Below are 13,324 nucleotides of genomic sequence, written 5' to 3'. Positions count from 1 at the left end.
TTTAAGATATTAGATTTTAAGATTGTATTATTGAAAAATTGGAAAGGTAATTAAATTTTTTCCTATCCCCACAACAGCACCACAGGGAAAGAATGTCCGCCCCCAAGGACAGGAAACTAGAGATTTAAAAGGCAGAGCCTCTGCCCGCTTCAGTGATTTCTTAACCTTGGAGGAAGACCTACAGTACATGGTGATGCCAGTGATATTTAGGACTTTTCTCCCCAGTAAGTGGCGTGAATTCAGGAGGTTGGAGCGGTCGCTGAGTTCCACGGCAGAACGCTAAGCTGAAGCGATGCAGTGACCGGGTCTAGAGATTTTCTGGCTCAAGTAGATGTGGCAAAATCTTCCCTTTCTTTCCCGACAGCCGCAGTGATGATTTCCAAGACACCTACAATCTTATAAGAGGTGCATTCCCTATATTCCTCATCTGCAGAATGGAGGAATAAAGCCAAGCCAGGGATCCTGTGGAGGAGGTAGCCCCTTCGTACATGACAGTTCCTGCTGCCGGTGTGGGTAACTCAAATACCCTTCCGACTTTAGCGCTAATGCTGTCTCTCCAGAATGTATTTTGTTATAGGACAAACCTGGCAAAGCGCAGAACAAGTCAATGGATGTGCACTATATAGAAGCAAATTGTATCTGTCATATGATAAAAGATTGTGACAACATTGTATTTAGTAAACATTGGCTGTAGAACCCTCATCCCTTATTGAGGAACCTGAAAGCGATAGTTAAAACAAAGGTCAGGAATTCACCTAAGGAACTTATGAATAGGACCCCTTATGTTCGTAGTGAGATGCTGGACACAAGCTCCTACGAGGACTTGGAAGATGGGGAATTAGAAGGATTCTACTTAGATGCTTCATCTTCATCAGCTTCCTCAGATGACAACAAATGCCGTCCTTGTTTTCCATCAGAAGATACACATTAATTAAGGTGGTTAGGGCCACAATGAAAATTGAGAACACTAAGGAGCCCACAGCCATACAGTATGTGATATTTGGGGGTTTGGAGGTAAGAAAGCAGTGCATAAAAACGTGGCCTTCCTGATAAAATGAAGTGAAAGAAGCCTGATAAAAGACTTCATTCCAAAAGGGGTTAAAAGAAAATACCCCTTTGAAACAGATATTTGTGAGTTTTGGGAAAAGGCCCCCAAAATTGATGAGCCCATTTCATGTGTATCCTGCAAATCGACTTTGCCCTTGGAGGACACAGACCTCCTGAAAGATCACCTGGATAAAAAGGCATAAAGTTTCCTCAAAAGGGTCTGGGACTCCGGGGCTGCAGTATTTAAGCCAAACATCGCAGCATGATCTTTACTTGTATGATTAAATCAGCTGCAATCTCCCATACAAAAAGCAGCTGACTTTTTATTAGACATGTCCACAGATGTAGTAAGGTTCACGGCCCACTCATGCTCTATATCTAACTTTGCTTGCCCAGCTCTTTAGTTGAAGAATTGGTCATGGGATCTTCAATCCAAAAATTGGCTGTGTGGCATGCCTTGACAGGGAAAATTCCTTTTCTGACCAGTCCTGGATGAGATCCTGGAAAAAGAAGCAGATACAAGGAAAGGGTTCCCCGCTAATTCCTTTCAGAGGAAATCCTTTTTTTTCCTTGGACAAGGACCAGAGTTCCAAGATGGAAGTTCTCAAGAACTAAGGGGAAAAGCATGAATTATGACCCCTTTCCCACTGAATCCCAAAAAAGATCCGGAAGACAATGATGCCAGGCCCCATGTAGCTGGAAAGCTAAAAAAATGTTTCTCCCTGCCTAATTAGAAATTTAAAAAATCAAATGAATTTTAAATACCATAGGTTAGGGTTTGAAGCTAGAATTCAGTTCCCGATCGCCAGAAAGATTCTTGGTTGCTGAAATCCAGTCCTCGAAAGCAGTGTGACAGGCCTTAGAACAGGAAGTCTTGTCCTTGGTGCAGTAGGGGGTCCTTACTCAGGTTCCCGAAGCAGAAAAAGGGAGAGGATTCTAGAGACCTCTCCTTGAAAACTGTTGTGAGCCTGAAATATTTAAATCGCTGTTTAAAGGTCAAACATTTCAAAATGGAAATGCAACATGGCAATGTTAGACCTCTAGGATGCATATTTCCACATATCTGTCCTTCCAAAACATTAGAAATTTCTAAGTGTGACAGTAAATATCCAGTAAAACTTGCAGCATTTTCATTTTGTCTCTACCTTTTAAGTTGTCCATGGCCCTAAGAGTGTTCACAAAGATAATTGTGGAGATGTCAGCCTATATCAGAGAAATACCTATTGTTCATCCCATATTTAGATGATTTACTGATAATTGGAAAGACATGGTTAGACTGCGGTCAGGCAGTAGCCAGTGTCCTAGCTTCCTTGGGATCTCTGGTAAATGTAAAAAAATCAAAGGTGATTCCGGTGCAAGAACAAGTTTTTCTGGGAATCCTTCTGAATTTATGCAAAGAGATCTTTTCTTCCAGGAGAAAAAGTAAACAAAATAACTGGGAAGTTTAGGAAGCAGTAAAAAGATGCAAGAAACACCTAGACAAGAGAATTCAGGTTTCAAAAACAACTCTGGAGTCCCTAGTTTGGTGGCTTTCTTGGGAGAATCTTTCACAGCTACTTCCTTGAATCCATCAGTTATCATTACGGATGATAGTCCTTTCTGTTGGGGGGAACATCTGGAGCTTTTTAGGAGCAGTGGTCACTAGCTCTGAGACAAGCATCCTCAAATCTGACTGGTGACAGGTTGGCTCTAGTAGAAACCCTACCTGGAGTAGAAATGTGAAAATTCTTTTGGACAACAGGTCAGCAGTGTTCCATATAAACAAGCACCAGGTCTCTGATGATGGAGACAGGAAAATTCATCTAGATATCAGAGTAAAATCTCTATCGACACATTATCTAAAGGGGAAGGAGCATATCAAATATCAATATCCAATCCGTCACCAGTTAAGTCAGGACGAATGGTCACTGAACCTTGCGGTATTTCAAAAGATAGTCTTTTTATGGGGCTAGCTTCTTATAGACCTTTTTGCGACCAAAGTCAACAAGAAGGTGCCAGAGGTTTTCTCACTAAATTCCAGGCAATCTCCTTGTGGGCTGAATGTTTTTTTTTTAGGAGTAAAGGTACCGTTACACTAAACGACTTACCAACGATCACGATCAGCGATACGACCTGGCCGTGATCGTTGGTAAGTCGTTGTGTGGTCGCTGGGGAGCTGTCACACAGACACCTCTCTCCAGCGACCAACGATCAGGGGAACGACTTCAGCATCATTGAAACTGTCTTCAACGATGCCGAAGTCCCCCTGCAGCACCCGTGTAACCAGGGTAAACATCTGGTTACTAAGTGTAGGGCCGCGCTTAGTAACCCGATATTTACCCTGGTTACCATTGTAAAAGTTTAAAAAAAAAAACACTACATACTCACATTCCGATGTCTGTCACGTCCTCCGCCGTCAGCTTCCCGCACTGACTGTGTCAGCGCCGGCCGTAAAGGAGAGCACAGCGGTGATGTCACCGCTGTGCTCTGCTTTACGGCCAGCGCTGACAGTCAGTGCAGGGAAGCTGACGCCGGGGGACGTGACAGACATCGGAATGTGAGTATGTACTGTTTTTTTTTTTTTTTACTTTTACAATGGTAACCAGGGTAAATGTAAAAGGTCACTCTACAAGAGCTACAGTGGGAACGGAAAGTATTTAGACCCCTTTAAATTTTTCACTCTTTGTTTCATTACAGCCATTTGGTAAATTCAAAAAAGTTCAATTTTTTCACATTAATATACACTCTGCACTCCATCTTGACTGAAAAAAAAACAGATACGTAGAAATTTTTGCAAATTTATTAAAAAGAGAAACTGAACTATCACATTGTCATAAGTATTCAGACCCTTTGCTCAGTAGACGCACCCTTTTGAGTTAGCCACTGCCATGAGTCTTCTTTGAAATGATGCAAATGATGCAACAAGTTTTTCACACCTGGATTCGGGGATCCTCTGCCATTCTTCCTTGCAGATCCTCTCCAGTTCCGTCAGGTTGATTGATTGGGTTTAGGTCAGGGCTCTGGCTGGGCCAGTCAAGAATGGTCACAGAGTTGTTCTTAAGCCACTCCTTTGTTATTTTAGCTGTGTGCTTAGGGTCATTGTCTTGTTGGAAGGTGAACCTTCGGCCAAGTCTGAGATCCACAGCACTCTGGAAATGATTTTCATCCAGGATATCTCTGTATTTGGCAGCATTCATGTTTCCATCAATGGCAACCAGTCGTCCTGTCCCTGCAGCTGAAATCACCCCCATAGCATGATGCTGCCACCATGTTTCACTGTTGGAATTGTATTTTGAAGGTGATGAGCAGTGGCTGGTTTTCTCCATACATGCCACTTCACCAAAAAGGTCTATCTTTGTCTCATCAGACCAAAGAATCTTATTTCTCATAGTCTGGGACTCCTTCATGTGTCTTTTAGCAAGCTCTATGCGGGCTTTCATGTGTCTTGTACTGAGGAGAGGCTTCTGGAGCTCAGCCACAGTGATCTTAGGGTTCTTCTTTACTTCTCTCACCAAGGCTCTTCTCACACGATTGCCCATTTTGGCTGGACGGCCAGGTCTAGGAAGGCTTCTGGTGGTCCCAAACTTCTTCCACAAGGATTATGGAGGCCACTGTGTTCTTCGGAACCTTCAGTATTGCAGAATTTCTGTTGTAACCTTGGCCAAATCTCTGCCTTGCCATAATTCTGTCTCTGAGCTCCTTGGCCAGTTCCTTTGACCTCATGATTCTTATTTGGTCTGACATGCACTGGGAGCTGTAAGGTCTTATATAGACAGGTGTGTGTGTAAGGAGGTGAAGCACAAGAAGAGTCCGGGGGCGGTTACCTTCTCGGCTTCGTGCCTGGAACCATTGAGCTGTGCTACAGGTTCACCAGGGGGCAGACTTAGAGACCGGGACAGGAAGGAAGCCGGGCAGAGAGCGGGAAAGGCGCGCGCGCAAGGGTCAGAGTAGCGGTCAGAGCAGCGTGAGCAGCGGTCAGAGGAGTACGCAGCTGCACTCCGGGAAAGAGAGAGAGCTCCCGGTCAGAGGACAAAGACAGGGAGATTGCCCAAAAAGACTGCACCTTGCTGTGCTGTAAAAGTTAAAGACTCAGAGCCGGTGTATACCACATTAACTCCCGAAACCCCAGGCAGCGGGTTCCTACAGACTACTCAGCCCACGGACAACAGAGGGACAAGAAGTGCCGCTGTATCTCGGCGCCTACGTTGGAGAAGATGACCCTTCAAGCAAGTCCTCATCAGACTGATAAGCGTTTTTCTCAAGAAATTCCGTTTTCTACTGTTACACTGTTTGAATCCCATATTTTTGCACTGTTATATTGTTAGTTATATTCCACTGCTTCCTGCAGCGCCCCAGAGTCCTGGTCGTTGCAGTACTGATGCTCCGCCGCTAAGGGGGGCTATGGTATGTCTGATGGCACTGAAGGAGTTCACCTGACCAGGTATCACAGACACCAATACACTTCACAGTCTGGCCTCCAGGGGGAGCTAAGGGCGCTATCTATTAGGCCACTCCTCACAATCTGGTAAAACTGGGGGTTAGGTAGGAAGTTAGTCAGAAAGCTGACTGGGTTGGAACCAGGCAACATCCTGTGGCAGAGGGTGTTGCAGGGGAAGATTCAGGGGGGTCCCTGTCAGGGGTGGGATCCTGACAGAGGCCTAGCGAACAGAGAGAACGTTACGGGACCGCACCTGCACCTGATCGCGGCGGTACCCTAAGAAAGGACAAGAAGCGAGGTTTATTGTGCTGAGTGAGAAACGAGATCAACGGAACAAGGAGAAACACCAGTAGGAGTCGTGCTGTAAGACGAGGCAACATCCTACTGAGGCGCGCAGCCGGTGGCCGGAACGCCGAGGAAGTATAGAGCTCCAGGCCTAACTTCAAACCTACGGCAGGACAGTCAGTTATAGGCGGGCTGTCTCACCCAAATCACCAGGGGGCAACACCAGGAGAGGGGCGACACTAGGGTCCAGGAAGAGCTCCGAGCCTACCCGTCATACGAGTGCGTCCTAGCCATATCATCTGGGGGACGAAGAAGAACATCATAATCGAGTTGTGAGGGAACTTCAGAAACAGACAAAACAGTTGTGGGGACTATCCCGTAAGCACAGCAGGGGAGGACCACAACACACAAGCGCTAGAAGGTAGGCACAGATTTCCACCTGCAAAGGGAACTCTGGAGGTGCCATCGGACCGGCCGGACTTGCGCAGCCCGGTTAACCGTATTCCGGACTGAGGATCCTGAAGCCTTCAGTAAAGAGGTAAAGAGACTTCAACCTGGTGTCCTCGTTATTTACTGCGACCTGCACCGCACCATAACATCATCACCACCCACACCTTTCATTGGGCGCCCCTCAGCAGGGTCACGGACCGGGTCTAGCCACCGTGACAACCCCAGGACAGAGACTCAGAGGCCCGGTACCGGGTACCCCTCGGCCCTGCGGCAGTGGGGGCGCTACATTCCTCCCTGCGAGGAGAACCTGATTCCTGTTAATAAACCCCTCAACTGTTGGTCTGTCTGTTCCATGGTGACACACTCAGTACCTGCATACTATTATATGTGCCTTTCCAAGTCAAGTCCTAATTAAACACAGCTGGACTCCAATGAGGGAGTAGAACCATCTCAAGGAGGATCACTAGGAAATGGACAGCATGTGACTTAAATATGAGTGTCTGAGCAAAGGGACTGAATACTTCTGACCATGTGATATTTCAGTTTTTCTTTTTTAATAAATATGCAAACATTTCTATAGTTCTGTTTTTTTTTAGTCAATATGGGGTGCAGTGTACGCAGTGTACATTAATAAGAAAAAAAATGAACTTTGTTTCATTGCAGCCATTTGATAAATCCAAAAAAGAGTGAAAAATTTTCAGGAGTATGAATACTTTCCGTACCCACTGTATATCTACCTCGTGGGCAGAAAATGCCAATGCCTCTCAATGTCGTCATTTGGATTGAGAGTATAATAAACTTATACAACACCCTGTGTCTTTATTTCAATAAAATACTTTATTCTTCATGTGTGTGTGTGTATTATTAACCTGTTAATACTATTGGATTAATAATGGATAGGTGTCTTATTGACACCTCTCCAATATTAATCTGGCTTAATGTCACCTTACAATAGCAAGGTGACATTAACCCTTTATTACCCCATATCCCACTGCTACAGGGGAATGGGAAGAGAGAGGCTAAGTGCCAGAATAGGCGCATCTTACAGATGTGCCTTTTCTGGGGTGGCTGGGGGCAGATGTTTTTAGCCAGGGGGGGGGGGGGGGCAATAACCATGGACCCTCTCTAGGCTATTAATATCTGCCCTCAGTCACTGGCTTTCCCACTCTGGCGGAGAAAATAGCGCGGGAGCCCACGCCAATTTTTTCCGCGATTTAACCCTTTATTTTAACAGCTAGAGTCCCAAATTTTGCACACACACTCTACTAACATTAGTAGTGAGGAATACGCAGAAAAAAAGGAAGGAGATAGCAAAAACAGGCAAATGAATTACCGGCTTTTCTGCTATCTAGCGCTGTATGAAATATAAATACATTTATATGTGTCTCACTGACATTTATTTTATCTATTCTATTCTAACCTTTCAGTGTGATTTTACTGTACACTGCACTGAATTGCCGGCTTTTCTCTAGAACACCGGTACGTATTTCTCGCAAGTCACACTGATGGTCCGTGTGTAATCCGTATTTTTCTCGCCCCCATAGACTTTCGTTGGGGGATTTTTTGTGCAATACGCTGACAAACGTAGCATGCTGCGATTTTCTACGCCCGTAAAACACAGCTGAGAAATATACGGCAGATAGGAGCTGCCCCATAGAGAATCATTGGTCTGTGTGCAATACGTAGTTTTTGCGCCTCTCATACGTCCGTAAAACTCTCTAGTGTGACACCGGCCTTATAGGGTTGGGGATTTCCTTTACTCTTCCCACTTTTTCACTGGGTGCAGCAGAGGGGAAAAAAAGAGGTTTGGTAGGGAAGTTAGTAGGGAAATATTTTACCTATTTGTGTGTATACATATCTTTATATGTGTGTGTGCGTCTTCTCTATCTAATTAAACGGAGGTCCGCAGTCACGCGTGCACGCGGTGTCTAATGCCATGTTCACACACGCAGTATTTAGTGAGTTTTTTTTACCTCAGTATTTGTAAGCCCAAACCAGGAGTGGAAAAATCAGAGGAAAAGTGTAATAGAAACACGTGACCACTTCTGTATTATCACCCACTCCTGGTTTTGACTTACACATACTGAGGTAAAATCCTGACCGAATGCTGCAATCTTCTGGCCACTGTGCCTTTTATTACTCGGCGTATACTGACCTGCGGTGTGTGATTCAGGTCCCCAGAATGTCAGTTTCTCTTGCGGGTGAGCTGAGTTTTATCTGCGGATTTTCCCTTTAGACTTGCATTAGATGACGAAAAAAAGTAGGTAAAAGACGTACATGCGTTCTTAGTGCGTTTCCACTTGAACCCGCATATAATCCACACGTAAGTATATCAATAAAGTTTTGACAAAACTAAATACCAGGATGCATCAAACATAAAGCAGCTTTATTTGAAACACGACATACTAACAAGAGACAAAAAAACGCAGCAATAAAAATGTGATAAAAAAGCAAGTAACTTAATTTACTTAATAAGGGCACAAATTCTGCACCAACAAAAACTCATGGAGGGAATGTAGCCTTAAACAGGCTGTGCATGACCACCTCATACTGCCCCTCATCCAGCACCATGACAACCAGCACAGCAGAGTCCTGCATACACTGAGGCCCCGGATCATGTGACCCCTGACTCCTCCCCTCCTGTGACCTCATCCCAGGTCCTGTGCGCACAGAGCAGCCATATATGTGGTGTGCGGCTCTGCAGGTGGAGGTAAGTGCTGGAGATTCCCCATTACTGGGCACAGGGGACATTAACCACTTCAGTGCTGCCGTCACATTCTTAGTCTCGCTCCCATATAACTTACTGACGGCCGTTTCTTCTCCTTCTCTGCAGCCAGAACTTCTGTTATTTTATCATGGACCCCAATCTCCTCCCTCTCATGTTCTGACTCTGCACTGACACATTGTACTGCAACATTACATAGAGCCCTGGATGAAGCTGCACCTCCTACATTCAGAACAACTCTGCACAGACAGCGGCAGCCCTGGCTCACGCTTCAAACACGTTTGCTCCAGGTGCGCCGAACCTCTGTGGATAAAATCCAATCTGGCCAAAAATTTCATCCAGTATAAGTTTATACTTAACCCCTTAATCCCATATGACGTACTATCCCATCAAGGTGACCTGGGACTTAATTCCCAGAGACGGGATAGTACGTCATATGCGATTGGCCGCGCTCATGGGGGGAGCGCGGCCGATCATGGCCGGGTGTCAGCTGACTATCGCAGCTGACATCCAGCACTATGTGCCAGGCACATTAACCCCCGGCACACTGCGATCAAACATGATCGCAGTGTTCCAGCGGTATAGGGAAGCATCGCGCAGGGAGGGGGCTCCCTGTGTGCTTCCCTGAGACCCTCAGAGCAACGCGATGTGATCGCATTGTTCCGAGGTCTCTCACCTCCTCCTCCCTGCAGCAGGCCCGGATCCAAAATGGCCGCGGGGCTGCATCCGGGTCCTGCAGGGAGGTGGCTTACCAAGCGCCTGCTCAGAGCAGGCACTGGTAAGCCTGCAGCGCTGTAAGTCAGATCGCCGATCTGACACTGCTGTGCAAACTGTCAGATCAGCGATCTGTGATGTCCCCCCCTGGGACAAAGTAAAAAAAGTAAAAAAAAAATTTCCACATGTGTAAAAAAAAAAAAAAAAACCTAAATAATGAAAAAAATATATGTATTCTTCCTATAAATACATTTCTTTATCTAACTAAAAAAAAACAAAACAATAAAAGTACAAATATTTAGTATCGCCGCGTCCTTAATGATCCGACCTATAAAACTGTCCCACTAGTTAACCCCTTCAGCGAACACCGTAAAAAAAAACGAGGCAAAAAACAACGCTTTATTATCATACCGCCGAACAAAAAGTGGAATAACACGCGATCAAAAAGACGGATATAAATATCCATGGTACCGCTGAAAACGTCATCTTGTCCCGCAAAAAACGAGCCGCCAAACAGCATCATCAGCGAAAAAATAAAAAAGTTATAGTCCTCAGAATAAAGCAATGCCAAAATAATTATTTTTTCTATAAAATAGTTTTTTATCGTATAAAAGCGCCAAAACATTAAAAAAATGATATAAATGAGGTATCGCTGTAATCGTACTATCCCGAAGAATAAAACTGCTTTATCAATTTTACCAAACGTGGAACGGTATAAACGCCCCCCCCCCCAAAAGAAATTCATGAATAGCTGGTTTTTGGTCATTCTGCCTCACAAAAATTGTAATAAAAGGCAATCAAAAAATGATTAAAAATCATTTTTGTGGGAAAAAAAAAGATTTTTTATTTTCACGGCTCTGCGTTGTAAACTGTAGTGAAACACTTGGGGGTTCAAAGTTCTCACTACACATCTAGATAAGTTCCTTGGGAGGTCTAGTTTCCAATATGGGGTCACTTGTGGGGGGTTTATACTGTTTGAGTACATCAGGGGCTCTGCAAATGCAACGTGATGCCTGCAGACCAATCCATCTATGTCTGCATTCTAAATGGCACTCCTTCCCTTCCGAGCTCTGTCATGCGCCCAAACGGTGGTTCCCCTCCACATATGGGGTAGCAGCGTACTCAGGACAAATTGGACAACAACTTTTGGGGTCCAATTTATCCTGTTACCCTTCTGAAAATACAAAACTGGGGGCTAAAAATTCATTTTCGTGAAAAAAAAAAAGAATTTTTATTTTCACGGCTCTGCGTTATAAACTGTAGTGAAACACTTGGGGGTTCAAAGCTCTCAAAACACATCTAGATAAGTTCCTTAGGGGGGTTTCCAAAATGGTGTCACTTGTGGGGGGTTTTAATGTTTAGGCACATCAGGGGCTCTCCAAACGCGACATGGTGTCCTATCTCAATTCCAGACAATTTTGCACTGAAAAGTCAAATGGCGCTCCTTCCCTTCCGAGCTCTGCCATGCACCCAAACAGTTGTTTATCCCCACATATCAGGTATCAGCGTAGTCAGTACAAATTGCACAACAACTTTTGGTGTCCAATTTCTTCTCTTACCCCTGGGAAAATAAAAAATTGGGGGCAAAAAGATCATTTTTGTGAAACAATGTGATTTTTTATTTTTACGGCTCTGCATTATAAACTTCTGTGAAGCACTTGTTGGGTCAAAGTGCTCACCACACATCTAGATAAGTTCCTTAAGAGGTCTACTTTCCAAAATGGTGTCACTTGTGGGGGGTTTCAATGTTTCGGCACATCAGGGGCTCTCCAAACGCAACATGGCGTCCCATCTCAATTCCAGTCAATTTTGCATTGAAAAGTCAAATGGCGCTCCTTCCCTTCTGAGCTCTGCCATGCGCCCAAACAATGGTTTACCCCACATATGGGGTATCAGCGTACTCAGGACAAATTGTACAACAACTTTTGTGGTCCATTCTCTCCTGTTACGCTTGGTAAAATAAAACAAATTGGAGCTGAAATAAATTTTGTGTGAAAAAAAGTTAAATGTTCATTTTTATTTAAACATTCCAAAAACTCGTGTGAAACACCTGAAGGGTTAATAAACTTCTTGAATGTGATTTTGAGCACCTTGAGGGGTGCAGTTTTTAGAATGGTGTCACACTTGGGTATTTTCTGTCATATAGACCCCTCAAAATGACTTCAAATGAGATGTCCCTAAAAAAAAAAATGGTGTTGTAAAAATGAGAAATTGCTGGTCAACTTTTAACCCTTATAACTCCCTAACAAAAAAATAAATTTTGGTTCCAAAAATGTGCTGATGTAAAGTAGACATGTGGGAAATGTTACTTATTAAGTATTTTGTGTGACATATCTCTGTGATTTAAGGGCATAAAAATTCAAAGTTGGAAAATTGCGAAATTTTCAACATTTTTGCTAAATTTATGTTTTTTTCACAAATAAACGCAAGTTATATCGAATAAATTTTACCACTATCATGAAGTACAATATGTCATGAGAAAACAATGTCAGAATCGCCAAGATCCATTGAAGCGTTCCAGAGTTATAACCTCATAAAGGGACAGTGGTCAGAATTGTAAAAATTGGCCCGGTCAGTAACGTGCAAACTACCCTCGGTGCTTAAGGGGTTAATACCTAAAACTTTGCACTTCAACACCCTTATCACTGCACTATCCAACAATCTTATCCCCTTAACGACCGCTGATACGCTTTTTAACAACGCTGAGAAATAAGGTTATAGTGCCCCTCAACTTCAGAAATTCTACTGGGTAGCTGAGACCCCAGAGAACAAGATTCGGGTCAGTTTTTACCAACCTCAGTGCTGTGATCACTGTTATTCATGGAATAACGGCGACCACAAAAAAAGTCCTATTTCTTATTTTTCTCTCACCTCTGATATGATCTAGCACATCAGAGGAGAGAGAAATGGGGTTCCCCAAGCCCCCCCAATACCTTCGGCACCTCTTGCATCCCCTGGTGATGTCTCCCAACCCTCAGCATTTTGTTTGAGGAAGAAAATGGCGGGCACCCAACAACAATAGGAGATTTATCCTATTGGTTCATGTTGATCACTGTGATAGGGTCTATCACCGTGATAAAAAAAAAAAGTTAATCAGACCTCCCTTTATCACTCCCTTATGTAAAAATAATACAATTAAAAAATGTTTTTCAGTTAGGGTTGGGGCTAGGGTTGGAGTTACAGGTAGGGTTAGTGTTGGAGCTAGGGTTAGAACTAGGGTTAGGGTTGGGGCTAGGGTTAGAGCTACGATTAGGGTTAGAGTTAGGGTTAGGATTTAGCTAGGGTAGAGTTGGGGTAGGGTTAGAATTGGGGCTAGGGTTGGGGCTAGGGTTAGAGTTAGGGTTGGGCTAGGGTTAGGGTTGGGGCTAGTGTTAGAACTAGGGTTGGGGTTAGGGTTGTGTTGGGGTTACAGTGGTGTTGGGGTTAGGGTTGTGGTTAGCGGTGTGTTGGGGTCATGGTTGGGGTTAGGGCTCTGTTAGGGTTGGAGTTAGAATTAGGGGGGTTCCACTGTTTAGGTACATCAGGGGGTTTCCAAACCTGCCCGCCATTGATTACAGCTAGTTTTGCGTTCAAAAAACCAAATGGTGCTTCCTCCCTTCTGAGCCCTGCCATGTACCCAAACAGTGGCTTTCCCCCACATACAGGATACTCAGGAGAAATTGCACAACAAATTTTGTGGTCCATTT

At 44.3% G+C, this 13,324-nt stretch overlaps 1 protein-coding gene across 2 annotated transcripts in view; it reads left to right on the top strand.

Annotated features, from left to right (window-relative positions):
- LOC143767360 (uncharacterized) overlaps positions 1–13,324 on the top strand; it is a 272,655-nt gene that overhangs the window by 37,146 nt on the left and 222,185 nt on the right. Inside the window, exon 1 of one of the 2 annotated variants that reach the window (XM_077255621.1) lies at positions 8,874–8,909. The exons of the other annotated variant lie outside the window; for it this stretch is intronic. The gene's annotated coding sequence lies outside the window, so the exon portion shown is untranslated. Of the gene's footprint in view, positions 1–8,873; positions 8,910–13,324 lie in introns of those variants that run through there. 2 annotated transcript variants of the gene reach the window in all.

Source organism: Ranitomeya variabilis, chromosome 4, assembly GCF_051348905.1.
Source record: "Ranitomeya variabilis isolate aRanVar5 chromosome 4, aRanVar5.hap1, whole genome shotgun sequence".
Classification (NCBI taxonomy): domain Eukaryota; kingdom Metazoa; phylum Chordata; class Amphibia; order Anura; family Dendrobatidae; genus Ranitomeya; species Ranitomeya variabilis.
This window is presented reverse-complemented; position numbering and strand designations above follow the sequence as displayed.